Raw genomic sequence first — 13,327 nt, 5'->3', positions numbered from 1 at the left:
AATCATATCACACATTTCACTACTACAAGACTATACAAACTTGAATGTTTCACATAATATTAAACCATTTATATTATTTGCATTTCTCATTGGAACTGTGCACTGGAATTGTAGATTCCTACCTACACATACACTACCCTAATAATTTTGTCCTTTATAATACATTAGCTTATATTAATTAAAAGTTCTTTATCACAAATGCCAGTTGAATTAATAGTTTAATAAAATACCCAATTGGTATCTTGGATTTGATACTGAACCCTACTTAAGCTAATGTTATAAACTGTTACCACAAATTTGCTGGAGAAATCTCACAAGGTACTTTATGGTGTTAAAATATGCCAGAGAGAAACATTTACATTCACATTTAAACTGTAAAGGATTCAGAAATAGTTTTCTCCCCTTGTAAAAAATAAAACATAATTACCAGTTTGGTAAAGGAATGAGAAGGAAAGAAGAAAAAATTTAATAATGGCATTACCAAACAATCTAAAATTAATAAAGCATAGTAAAGTAGATATTCCATATTGCTATATTAAACTTTCAAAAATTGTAAAACAATGACATTAATGAACATAATCTTACATTCTGGATTATTTTTGCTAGTGGAATAAGCCTAATTAATTATGTCTGTTTGATGTCACTGAAACTAAACAGTAAATTCAATAATCTCTTTACATTTTCACCATTTAACCTCCTGCAGGCTCCCTAATGTCTATTCAGATCTATATTAAATTAAGTACCAATGCTAATGAAGGGCAATAAACGTGGCTGTCAGTAGATTTTTCTTTCATTAAGCACATTATCCTCTTACTGAGCTGTAAATGAGTAAACATTAGTTTTGTTAAACCATGCAAAAAGACAGGATGAAAATCATTTTTAATTGCACCCCTTAAGCCATTTGCTGGGGGTTCTCAGTTTTGTTTTTGTTTTTTTACCTTTTATTTTTTTGAATGGATATAAAAAGGTCTCTCCAGTTGAAATATAAACGTCGGCATCATGGGGTATGTCTTTAGGTTCTAGTGCTTCAGTGCCGTCTGCCAAGAACACTCATTGTGCAGCCATGTTCAGATTGAGCTTTTCAGAGCACTCCTCCAGCAGCTAAATGAATGCAAGAGGTAAGGAATACTGATTACAAACATATTTCTATTATGATCAATATTTAGTCAGAAGAAATAAAATTGGAAATAAAAAACCACTTTCAACTAATTTATGAATCATGGTAACTGCATTACAAGCCATTTAGTATTTTAGTGATTATTACTAGAAATCACAGGATGAGAAAAACATATAACCTTAAAAAGATTGATTTAAAAGTATTGTGCTCTTGCCTTTTAATGTCAAGTAATAATGTACATTATGCTGTAACTTATTTCAATTAACGTTTATAAGAATTTTTAACAAGTCACACATATTAGGAATAGTGTACAAAGGACAAAAAGTTTTATATAAGCTTATTTTAAAAGAAAAAAAGGATTTATGTTAGGGTTTGAAGCAAAAGCTACAAATAAACTTTATGCATGCAAGAAAAATGCTATCAGAGGTTACTGGCTTAATTAAGGACACAGAAACTTTAGCAAAGATCTTTCTTGTGCCATTTTTGTAAGCTATGAGTCTGATGACATTTGGCTGCTGTTTAATAACTTTGGATACTTCAAATGCCCTCTGGACATGCCAGAGTTTGGAAACAGAGAGCACAGTTAATTCTGTTGAAAAAAATCCAGTTTAGGATATTAAAGAAACAATCCAAGATATTTGCCTTTTTTTTTTTTTTAACTTTTTTTTAGAACTTTTATAATAATTGTGTGGGAAGACAATCTGAACGTATGGTCATTAAAATTCTTCACAGTGTAAGAATTTAGTTTGCAGCACCTAAGTTATAAATATAGAAAATACAGAAAAATTGGACTGTTGTAAGCAAAATAGACTTAATCTATCCCAAATTGAGTTTATTCAGAACTTCTAGAATACTTGGAAAGTAATTGCTTAATTCCACTATGAAGTCCTTTTATGAAATATCTTAAGAATTTCACAAGAAAAATCACCTAATTTTAACAGTATTTTTCAAAATCTATCAGCACAAATATAGAAAAAAATTTTGTTGATTCTGAGAAAACTTGTAATTAAAGAGCGCTTTCAGTGCATAGTATGTAGGTTATTGCTTCTACTTTAAAAAGTAAGAACTGATGACAGTCTTTTCTCAGGCAAAATTTCAATCAAATTGACAGCAATTATGCCTGTACAGTGACTGCAGAGTTGGGCTTATTGTTAATTGTTTGTTTCCCAGATAGCAAAATATATTCAATGCAGCTGCCAGAATAAAATTAAATAAACTAATATTCAATTAAAAAAATATCATAATACTATTTTAAAATGCTCATACCACAAACAACTTCTGAATAATACCCCAGTAAGACTATTTTCAAAAAGAAAATAAAAAGGAGGGGAAAGCAGATTTATAACAAAATGTCATACTTCAGCACAAAAATTTGTGACATACGGTCTCTGTCCTAGTCTGCAACAAGAGGTTCCCATACAGAACTCAAAACTGGTTTGAGGCCTAAGATTTGAATTTCTCTCCCATGAAAAACCTTGGAAATTTTTCCATTCATTTCAATTAGCACTGAATTGATACGTCACTTAAACCATAATGGCACATAAGTAATCTCACATATTTTACAGTTTCCACATTTCTTGAATGACAAAATGACCACATAAGAATCCTAGCTTTTTTTGTCTTCTCTTTAGCATTTCTAAAGCAAGTCATGCTATTAAATAAGCATAGCTACTTCGGCGTTGAGTACTACACCATATAAATAAGAAAGCCAAAATGTGGCCTCCTTAAAAAGTAACTATATATTTTCTTTTTTGTTTTAGAGTTTAAGACTTTCATACACCAGGGGACAAGTATATTAAAAGACATGTCTATCATATAAAATTAGCAATTACAAATACTTTAATGGTTTTGGATAGAGCACTTTCAGAAAACATTTACAAAAAGGAAAAATTCAGAGCCATTTGTATCTTATTTGAGGTCATGTCTGCACACAAATGAGGGGATACCATGATAACTATAATCATCTGGGTTTGTCTCATTTACAACAATTTCCCTACTCAAAATAGAAGACACTAACAACAAAAAGCTTTTGATGAGGAGATCTAAATTAACCACACTAAAATACACTTTTGTTCACCAGGTCTTCACTTTAATCACCTTTATGGTACATTGCAAAATCCAATTGTTCTCTTGGATTTTCCAGACAGACAGAATCAATTTGGTTTAGATTAATTATGGAGAATCACATTCTTCTTTACAGAGGGTCAACTTGATGGATATTACCTATCTATTGTTAAGTCTATTAAAAATTTGTAAAGCAAACTGGGATGCCTCGTTTATTGTCATTTTATTTGTCTTTCAGAAAGGTTTGATGAAATCAATACATTTTTAAAAAGGATATACTCTGAGAAATTGTTAGGTCAAGAAATCTTAATAAAAATTAGCAAGGTCTGTTTTAGAATATCTACTGAATCATCATTACAAGGTGACTGAACTGCAGCAGTCATGATTAAAAGCAACAGAGAAGAGCTTTGATTACCTTAGTTGACCTGTGGGAACACTTTCAGCTCTGTTTCTCTTGCATGGTGATATAAGACAGAAATTGTCTGTACTGCTTGATTTGTAGCTGTCTATATGTCTGATACTCCACCACAGCTCTGAATTGATTTTGTTTGATGTGTAGAACAATCTCGAAGTCTTGACCTTCTTGATACCATTGCTGATTGCAAGTGAATTTTAGGACAAATAGAAGTTGTCTAGAGCTTTTCTTCCCTTCAATATTTTTTAACAGCTATTTTTGCATAGGGAGGGAAACATTTCCTGAAACAGAAATATGATAAATATAGTTAAAATTTTATCTTTTTGCTCTGGTCTTTCCATTACTTTAAATTAGTACTGATTGACTGTACAGAGTTCAGAAAAGCCTACAACAACTTAATTAACATTGGAAAACACCTTATGAAACTGTATTAAGTTTCATCCTGATTCTTATTTCTGCAAACTATAAAATTATTTCAGAATTCAGCTCAATTAATCTTTGCACAAGCTAGGATCAGAATGGGAATTGTATAAAGTGCTGTAGGACAGGATTATAGTGAAGTACAGTAGGTATTTCAGCTATACTGAACTGCACTAGCACCGAGTCTGTGCTAGCGTTCCTTCATACAAAATGAACATTAAATTATCTCATAAAGCTAAAAAATAAAGGGCTTATTTGCATAAAAACATTAAAAATAATGAAAGCAAAAGCCTTCAACTTTCAATCTGAGGCTACTATTAAGGGCACAAAATTACTTTATACTGTAGGCCAAAAGTCTAGGTGGAATATTCACCCATATGAAGATCACACAATCTAAATTTATCTAGTCTTTGGAAGATCCAAATCAGCACTAGTGCAACTGTGCCAACAATAGTACCAAAGATCAAGAAGCAGCAAGAAAGGAATTGGATGAGATCAAGCCCTCATTCTTCTTTCATATTCAAATAATTCTTAAGTGTCAGAATATTTCCATTATAAATTACAAAAATGATGTCACAAACAAATGTGAACTTCAAAATTTGTCCACACAGATTGCAATGTGTTTACCTAGGAAATCCTTAAACTAAAAATGGTCTCTTCTGTCAGGTGGCTGGAGATAGGACAAGAGGAAATGGCCTCAAGTTGAGGCAAGAGAGATTTAGGTTAGATATTAGGAAAAATTTTTTTACTGAGAGGGTTGTCAAACATTGGAATGGGCTGCCCAGGGAAGTGGTTGAGTCACCATCCCTGGAGATATTCAAAAAGCGAGTGGACAGGGTACTCCAGGACATGGTTTAGGGGGCATGGTTAATGGTTGGACTCGATGATCTTGAAGGTCTTTTCCAACCAAAATGATTCTATGATTCTATGATTCTATAATATACTATCACAGGAATACCAAATAGTGGAGTTCAAGCAAAGAAAACTCTTCTTAGTATTACAAGACTGAACACACTATGCTGTTTTGAATTCTGACTAGTGACAGCAAGAGGACATTACTTTTTGTAAACACTCTTTTTCTTAAAAGACCATTTTGTTACCCACTTCAAGAGCAGAAAATAACTACAAAACCAGAAACAAATTTCTTTATACAATAAAAATCTATTAATTGTCATTGTGTATTCTGTAGATAACTTCCTTCTTTACCAGATAACATCCTTACTTACTACCTTACTTACTACTCATGAACTATTTTGATGGAATATTAACAGTATTGTTAGCATTAACTAGGAACTACCTTGTTTACATGACAAGTAAACCATTATGTAAGTGGTCTGGTGTAGCAAAGGGCTACTACTTTTCAACAACACGTACTACCTACAAAACCTCTTGCCACTAAATTATACTACACAAGGAAAATACCTAAAGGACTAATATTATTATTGTTCCCTAGTCCTTGTCCAGCTTTTTCTTAAAATTTCCCACCATCATGACAACTATGCGTACAGTGTATGTCAGCCTCAGGGTACTTGTGCATATACTCCAATTCCTTAACTGAGGTGGTTTCAAACAGAAAATGCAAGCATGCAATTACAAAGAGTAATCTTACTCTTGCACTGCTGAGCTGTTTTATACTTTGAGAAAACTCCGATTTATATGTAACCCTGGTGCTCATCCTTCTGGAGATTAAATGCCGTAAAATCAAAGTCTTAATATGTGGAAACCTCATAAAAAGAGTCAATTTGAAATGGCATTCACTAGTCAGGAGAAACAGTTCAGTACTCCATATTAAAGCAAAATTTCTTCTTAGTCAATGGTAAATTTTGCTAGCTGCGAACACCAAGATGTTGTGATCCTATTTTTATGGCACAAGTAAAGATGCCCAGATAGAGATACACAGAGAAAAGATTTTGAAACCAGAAATTTAAATGGGAAAAGAAATGAAAAAAACCCTAAAAACCTAAAGCACTCTTAACAACTTTTTTCCCATTTAAATGCAATTAAACTGCTGTTTATTCATGGCCAAAGCACTGAAGTTTTTTTGTAATCATTACAAAAGGAACTTTTACTTTCTGTTAGTTCTACATGCTGAAATTGTTTAGCTACATCAGATCGAAATTTTTATTCTATTGCTCTAGTGCAATTTTCTAATTATTATTGTCTAAAGCACATTTCTCCACATTTCTTCTTTAAATAGAAAACAACAGCATACTAAAGAAAAGTAAACAGTCTGTACGGTTTTCTAAGACATAAATCTTCACATGGTTAATATTTTTTTCCGTAAGTGAAAAATATAGTTACTTTAACAGACGTTGGTTCAGTAACAGCCATACAGGTCAAAGTTATCACACAGTTTTGGATGTGAATTCAACAGCAGGATAATGACAGTTGCCAAGGATTTGTACTTGCTGTCGCTTACTACTAGTGTTGCCTGTCAAATTGTCTCTTTTTCTTATACAGAAGCCATGGAATTTTTTATGGATAGCAATTACTTACAATATACAATGAAGTACATCAGATGTAACAACCACCCTTTAGCCCTTCATTATTTGGTCGTCTCTTTGTTATATCTAGTCATCCATTTTCACCTAAATTATTTATTTATACTGCATATTTGACAAGCATGTATTCTTTGCTTTATTTTTTCAGTAGTCGTTCAAAAGATATAGTGATTTATTTTAATATTCTCCTATTTAAATTTACATATTTAAATTTACCTTATTTTTATTTTTGTACTTGTACTTTGTGTGGAATTTCTCAAGAAAAGCATTAACTGCACAGCGATGGCATTTTATTTATCTACCAAAGGTATTAAAAATTAAAATCATGGCAATATCAGATCTTAACCATAATGGAGGGGTTAAGAAATCTTAAATTTATTCACTATTTGTTTGCATTGTTAAAGTATTTTTCCCCAGCCATCATATGCGTTTCATATTTGTTTGCACTTATGTTATTGTTGCACTCCATGCATGTATGCTCCAGATAACCATATTAATATATCTTTATATTGATAGATGAGAGCATGATATTATGGTCCTGAAACATTTTCTGGTACAGGCCTGCATTCCCATCATTATAAGACTTGTGACAATTCTAAATTTAATTTTATTATACAGGAAAACCACAGTATACATAACTTACATGATAAAAAACAAAGCCTAATAGTTTAGTAAATTTAATATTTTTGGGAAAGTGCCTTCATAGTAACAAACACAACAAAGAGCAGCTTTACACACATAATCTGTATCACTTTGGGTAGGACCTTCTTCAGCAAATAATGCTGCAAACCTCACGCCTGCCAAATAAACTAAACTGTTCTCTACTCATACAGCAGTTGGAAACAAAAAGTGATGATTGTTTTCCTTTTATTAGGAAAGCGAAATCTTCTCATTTTCTCCTAACACTCTTTCCAATTACAGCCTATCATAAAACTACAATCCATTCTAAATGAGTACACCCTGAGTAATAACCTAGTAAGTACAGGCTGTGTGTGAAACTCATGTCCCACTAAAATTGTTGGGAATTTTGCCAAAGGCTTGAATGAAAATTTTATCCTGGATCTCTGAGTCAATGAATAGAAAGAAACTGCTTCTCCTTTCTCTGTCACTTCCCCACTGAAATCCTGGCATCCCACAGACCTCTGGCTATGAAAGGTTTTTCTCCAGAAAATTTTTCTCCAGAAAATCCTGGGGTTTCTCCAGGTTTTTCTTCTAAAGAGAAGAAAAGAAACTATACTGGTCAGTTAGGCAACTGGTGCCTAATGCAGAAGGAAATGTTTAAACAATCCTTTTTGGATACCACAATAATCTGACAACATTTACTCTCTCTTCTTCCTTAGCCAAGAAACTAGACAGCACCCAATACATCTCTTCTGTCTCACCCCGAATGCCAGAGAAATGGATTTTCTTTCGTTGCCCGGAACAGAAAAAACCTATTCAATGCCTGAGGAATGAAGCTACTACACTATGGAAAAGAAATCAGGGGAAAAAATGAGAACATAAATTCCCTTGACCAAAATAAATGCTCAAAAAGAAATTGATAATTGAGTCATCATAGCATAGTTTTACTAGCTAGGTAGATTACAAGGTAAATAAAAAGCTGTAAAAGTTTGAAACTTCGGTGTCACTTACACTTGCACAGTTAAAGGGCTACCATCTGCTTCCACGCCTCCCTGCGAAGCAGAGAAAAAAGGGCAGCAGCACCTCGGGATCTTAAATGGCTGCAAGGGCCCTGATCATCGCATCCCCCTCCTGAGGATTTGCCCGCTGGGCTCAGGGCCAGCTTGGAGACAGTGCAGCTGAGGGCTGCCCCTCCTTCCCTCTGGTGACCACGGGGAGCTGCCAGACAGCTCGGCAGGGCGGCCTCAGCCGAGGCTGGTCCCCTTCTGTGGGAGCTGCGTTTAAGCCGAAGCCCTAGCGCTCGGCCTTGCCTGAGGTGCGGCCCCACCCGCGTGGCAGCCGTGTCCCCACCCGTGCCCGGCCACGGGCCCCGCTGAGCTGCACCCAGGCCCCGGCCCACCGGCTGACTTCGCGCCTCGGCCTGGCGACCGCTGGCTGCGTCTGACCCTGCCACCAGACCTGGTCCTGACCCCGGCTTACTGACTCGTGTTCCTGGCTCGCCCTCGGCCCTGCCTCGTCACCCCGGGCCCCGGCCGTCCCAGCTGCCGCCCCGGCCGGGCCTCACCTGGCAGAGCCCCTGCCCCAGGGCCCGGCTGGCAGGCCTGGCCCCCAGCTCCCCGACCCGCAGGGAGCAGCCGACCCTCGCTGCGCTCTGGCGAGGGCTTTCAGGACACAATGGGATCTCTTCCCTTCAACAGAGACGTGGAGCATCTTGTCATTTCTAATCTTTCTTATAATTCCTTTGCTAAAAAAATATCTTCGACTCTCCTGGCTGAAATCAATTCTTAACACCGTGACTCGGCGTTCCAGTTTGCCATCTGACCTAAGAGGAAGGAAGATCTGGTATCTAAAGAGCCCAAGAAACTTGAGAAGATGGAATTATTTTACAGATTCCAGGACCACTAAGTCAGCTGCAGATGGATCCAGAATGAAGGATTCACAAACACGGAAACAATTACAATTTTAAACAAAGACAAAAGTTGAAAATCAACACGTCTGTAGGGTTTTGAGATATTTTTCCCCTTACCTGAGTGAAATTGAAAGTATACTATACAGAGAAAGTATAAAAATATTTTAAACATTTTACTTCTCTTCATCTCTAGTCTGAGGCTGATGCTAACAAAATATTGACTCAATTATATTTTTACAACTTATCACACAGCGGCAAATTAAGTGTCTCTGACAAATGACATGAGTGTAAAGTTGCCATGGCTTTACTCGCACATTTTTTGCTAATGTACGTTGTGCATCCATGTGGCATGAAGACATTTGCAAAGTTTAGAGCTCATCATATTTCTGTGATGATACACATGCCATATGGCATTTTTTCTGAGCACTTATTAGACTTCTGTTGTTCGCCATTTCCTGTTTAGAAGTACAAAAGATTGTAACTAAAATGAAAGCATAAGCTTTTTGTTAATTATTAAGACTGATGATTAAATAGTGATTAGAAAATTGAACCAATATTCTATCATAATTTTTTCTACAGCTTTTGAGAACATGGTAGGGTTCAGACAGTTTCATTTGGATGCATATCTACTTTGCATATTTCTCCTTTCTGGAGTAGCAAGATTTGGAATTTAAAGGGAAATTCGGAGGCTATAAATAGAGAGAGAAAAGACATTCTCTGTACTTAGATTAATCTGATTATCTGTATAGACAATCAAATCAGAAACACCTGAAATCAAGACATACAGATTTTAAAAAAAAAACCCATCTCTTCTCTTCTCCTTGCTGCCACTTCTCTCTTCTACCTCTTTCAACATGAACAACCACTGTGTTTCAGAAGTTGCTTCTACAAAGACATCACCAAGAACTCAGGAGCTTTGTAATTATTTTACTCCTTTTAACAGGAAGGGTTCTTTTTTTTTTTTTTATTTGAGGGGAAAACAAATATGTGATAGACCTTCAGATAAAATGGCCTGAAGCCAGGTCAGAATTTACATAAACCTAAAATAGATCACTGGCTTTTGGACATATATACAGTCTAATATTTTACCTATAATTGATTGATACAGACTGGCCAGTTGAGAAACCCTTAAACTACACTTTTTTATGCATGAGATCTGCCATCTGATGAGCAAGCTACCTGTGAGAAGGAAACTTTCATGGTGTTACTGCAGAAGCTATGCTGACAAAAATGTTACAAAGTAAGCTCTTAAAGTGAGTGTTTGCTTTAATATTGTATGAAGATCAACATTTGAATATGTTTTATTTTAATGAAAAGAAACAATGTACAATTTACACAGCTGTACTATTTTTCAGAGACAAGAGTTTATGGGTTGATACCTGTTAACAACTTAGCAATCACAGTTACCAGCAAAACTAACAGAAGCAGTAGGCGCTAAAGCAAATCTGAAGTTGGCCTTTACAGTTTAAGAGCCAATTCCTGCAAATACTTACACAATTGTTTAATATAAAGCACATCAATGTGTCCATTACTTCAGTGCAAATAGAAGCATATATGCTTCTTTGCAAGACTGAAGCCCTGTTGTGCATTTCTTAAATGAACATTTGCATTTGAAGTATATACTATTATTATTTTCACAGTCTACAAAATGCAGACATAGCACCATGTTGTATAAATCACCATGACCAACTTTAAACATTCCATTCATTGAAAACTGCTACAAAACCTTTTAATCGTACAAACTGATCCATTTGACTAGTTATGCAAACTAGATAGCTGTTTCATTGCCCTCCCAAATTTCTTGAATTACTCTTTCTTCTAGATCTTTTGTTAAATAGATTTACTTATTTTTTTGTTGATAGGATTTTTTTTTTATAAGTCTATACAGAGTCTAGCACAATGGGCCCTGAACTTGCCTGAAATACCAATGGACAACAGCACCCCCCCACCTCCCCACCAAATCAACATTAAGGTAACAAAAAGGTAATAAAGTAGAACCAAGTAATTCTATGAGCCATAAAAGCCAACTGTAATGCTGGAATATAATTTTAATGTTAAACTAGATGAATTGCAGTACCAGTTACAAAAATCAGAAAGAAATGCAAATTTTATTGTGACATTTATTTCCATTTGACTGGATTGATCTTCTGTGACTGAGCACTATTCCTCTTGTATATATCTTAACCTTCAAACATTCATTGGTGATATGCATTATTTTGAAACAGCTTTATTTACCACGTGCTTACTTTTATAAATTTTACTTAGTCTAGCTCGGCATGCAATTTAATGGTAAAGTAATATGATCCAATGGCTAGGTGACATCAAAGTGGGCAGACTTGCTCCTCTCTTCCCCTTGTCCTGGACAAGTTCTCCAGCCACCTTCCCAGTGCTGGCACTGATGCATGACAAGTCTGTTCAGTGGAGTTAAGTCAGCAGAAAAATATAAATTTTTTGGCAGAATTAGATTTTCGCTCATTTATCTCCATGAATTATTTCACTGTGTGGTCACACAAGTGGCAGTGCTGATGCAAGGGCAGCAAGAGTACATGACTGAAGCTGGTGAAAAAGGAACGGCAGAAGAATTTTACAACTTCAGTGGCAACCAATCATTAGGTCAGCATAGCCGTATCTTCACGCTACACCTTTCAGTTCAAACTGAAGAGACAACAGGAGTTTTGCTTAAGCTAAGACTGAAATATGTATGTAATATAGGAATATATAATGACATGGTATTTGAGGTACAGCAACTATATTCTTTCCTGTAATACTAAAAGGCATTTTACTACTTGTTGCTATACTTGGAAAGTACTGCAGTTGTTAAAAGAATCCATGTAATGGAAAAATGTTAATCGAAAGTATGATAAATTATAAACTGTATCTCTAAAGAAAATAAGCAAAAAGCCAATTAGCCCAGTGCTCCTCTTCAACAAACATGTGGAAACATATCCAATTATGTTGGGAAAAGCTAATTAAAATAAAATGAATAATCTAAATACCAGAACTAAATATTTCATTTTATAATTACCTTTCTCAAGAAGCTGGTTTTAACATAAACTGTGAAATACTGTCGATCTGTCATGTTTGCAAGCTTTATAGACACCACAGTTGTTGCTCTGTTGCTTTTGTGTATACTGCAGTTTGCATTAGCAAGTAACCAATGTGACATTAAACATGCCTGTTTTTGATAAGGGTTTTCAAACATCTGAATATTTGGTTTAAGTATATCAGAATAAAGATCAAGGTATATCAACAACAGGAGTCTCATTCAGTCTTTTCATTACAGGAACTTAAAAAAGAAGAAATATGACATAATACATAGCTTTATACACACAGCAGCATGTGACTATGCAGAATGTGAACATATGTACAAAAGGGACAGAAGAAAAGAGGTTCTTTTGTTTGAAAAATCCACATGCAATCCAGGCATAACTGCAATTTTAATACTGAGAGAGTGGACGGCTATTAAAACTGTTTTGTGTTCTATGATATACGTGAAAAAATGAAAGCCATAAAATGGCACTCTTTCCTCTCAGAGTTGCAGAGGAATATTGAGAACAACGTGTATCGTGGAGTATTCCTGTCTTAGAATCTCACAGAGCATGATGCAATTCTTCATTAATTAATTCTATTGAGCCTACATGACAAAACTGAGATTGAAATTACAATATATGAAAACATTTACTACATAAGGTACTGGCATCCAACTGGGAAAAAACCAGAAAAAAACCAAAAGTTGATTTTTATGTATGTATAGTTTAAACTTGAACAGAGTTGGACCTTGACTTCAGACAGCATAAATACGATTCATTAAACTGACCATGAGGCCTCATTAGTAACGACATGGTGGTACTAGCCTAGTCGTGCTACCTTTTTCATTTGCAGGCAATCAGTATGGGAATGAGGCCTTTTATAGCATGACAATATCTCAAAGGAAATCCCATTATGATGAAAATGGGGATTAGAATATACCATACTGACAAAGTGTAACCAAGTAATGTTAGTTTATTGATGAATGAGACCCTTAATTTCAAACAACAGTATGCTAGTAACTACATATTGTTGACCCAGGGAATAATTTAATACATATATGAAAAATTCACATCTCAGAGGACTTAACACCTGAAGGATTTCTCTACACTTGTGCTGTTTCTTGTTACCTTTTCATTCCACCATTGGCCACTATCAGAGATAGAAGGCTAAGTACGTGTTTAACCCTGTTTGGGCTCTTAAGTTTTCGTGCTCGTAGACGAAACCAAATTAAGCTTGTTGTGAGGTTTGCC

The 13,327-nt window shown here is 35.2% G+C and overlaps 1 long non-coding RNA gene across 1 annotated transcript in view; it reads right to left on the bottom strand.

The window, feature by feature from the left end:
• Nucleotides 1-13,327, bottom strand: part of LOC128152979 (uncharacterized) — a 39,003-nt gene that overhangs the window by 19,620 nt on the left and 6,056 nt on the right. The window contains exons 2-3 of the long non-coding RNA XR_008238806.1: nt 3,597-3,877; nt 939-1,101 (exon numbers count right to left, since the gene is read on the bottom strand). This is a non-coding gene — a long non-coding RNA (uncharacterized LOC128152979). The remainder of the gene's footprint in view (nt 1-938; nt 1,102-3,596; nt 3,878-13,327) is intronic.

This window comes from Harpia harpyja, chromosome 16, assembly GCF_026419915.1.
Source record: "Harpia harpyja isolate bHarHar1 chromosome 16, bHarHar1 primary haplotype, whole genome shotgun sequence".
Taxonomy (NCBI): Eukaryota; Metazoa; Chordata; class Aves; order Accipitriformes; family Accipitridae; genus Harpia; species Harpia harpyja.
The sequence above is the reverse complement of the archived record's forward strand: the minus strand, read 5'-3'. Positions and strand labels throughout refer to the sequence as shown.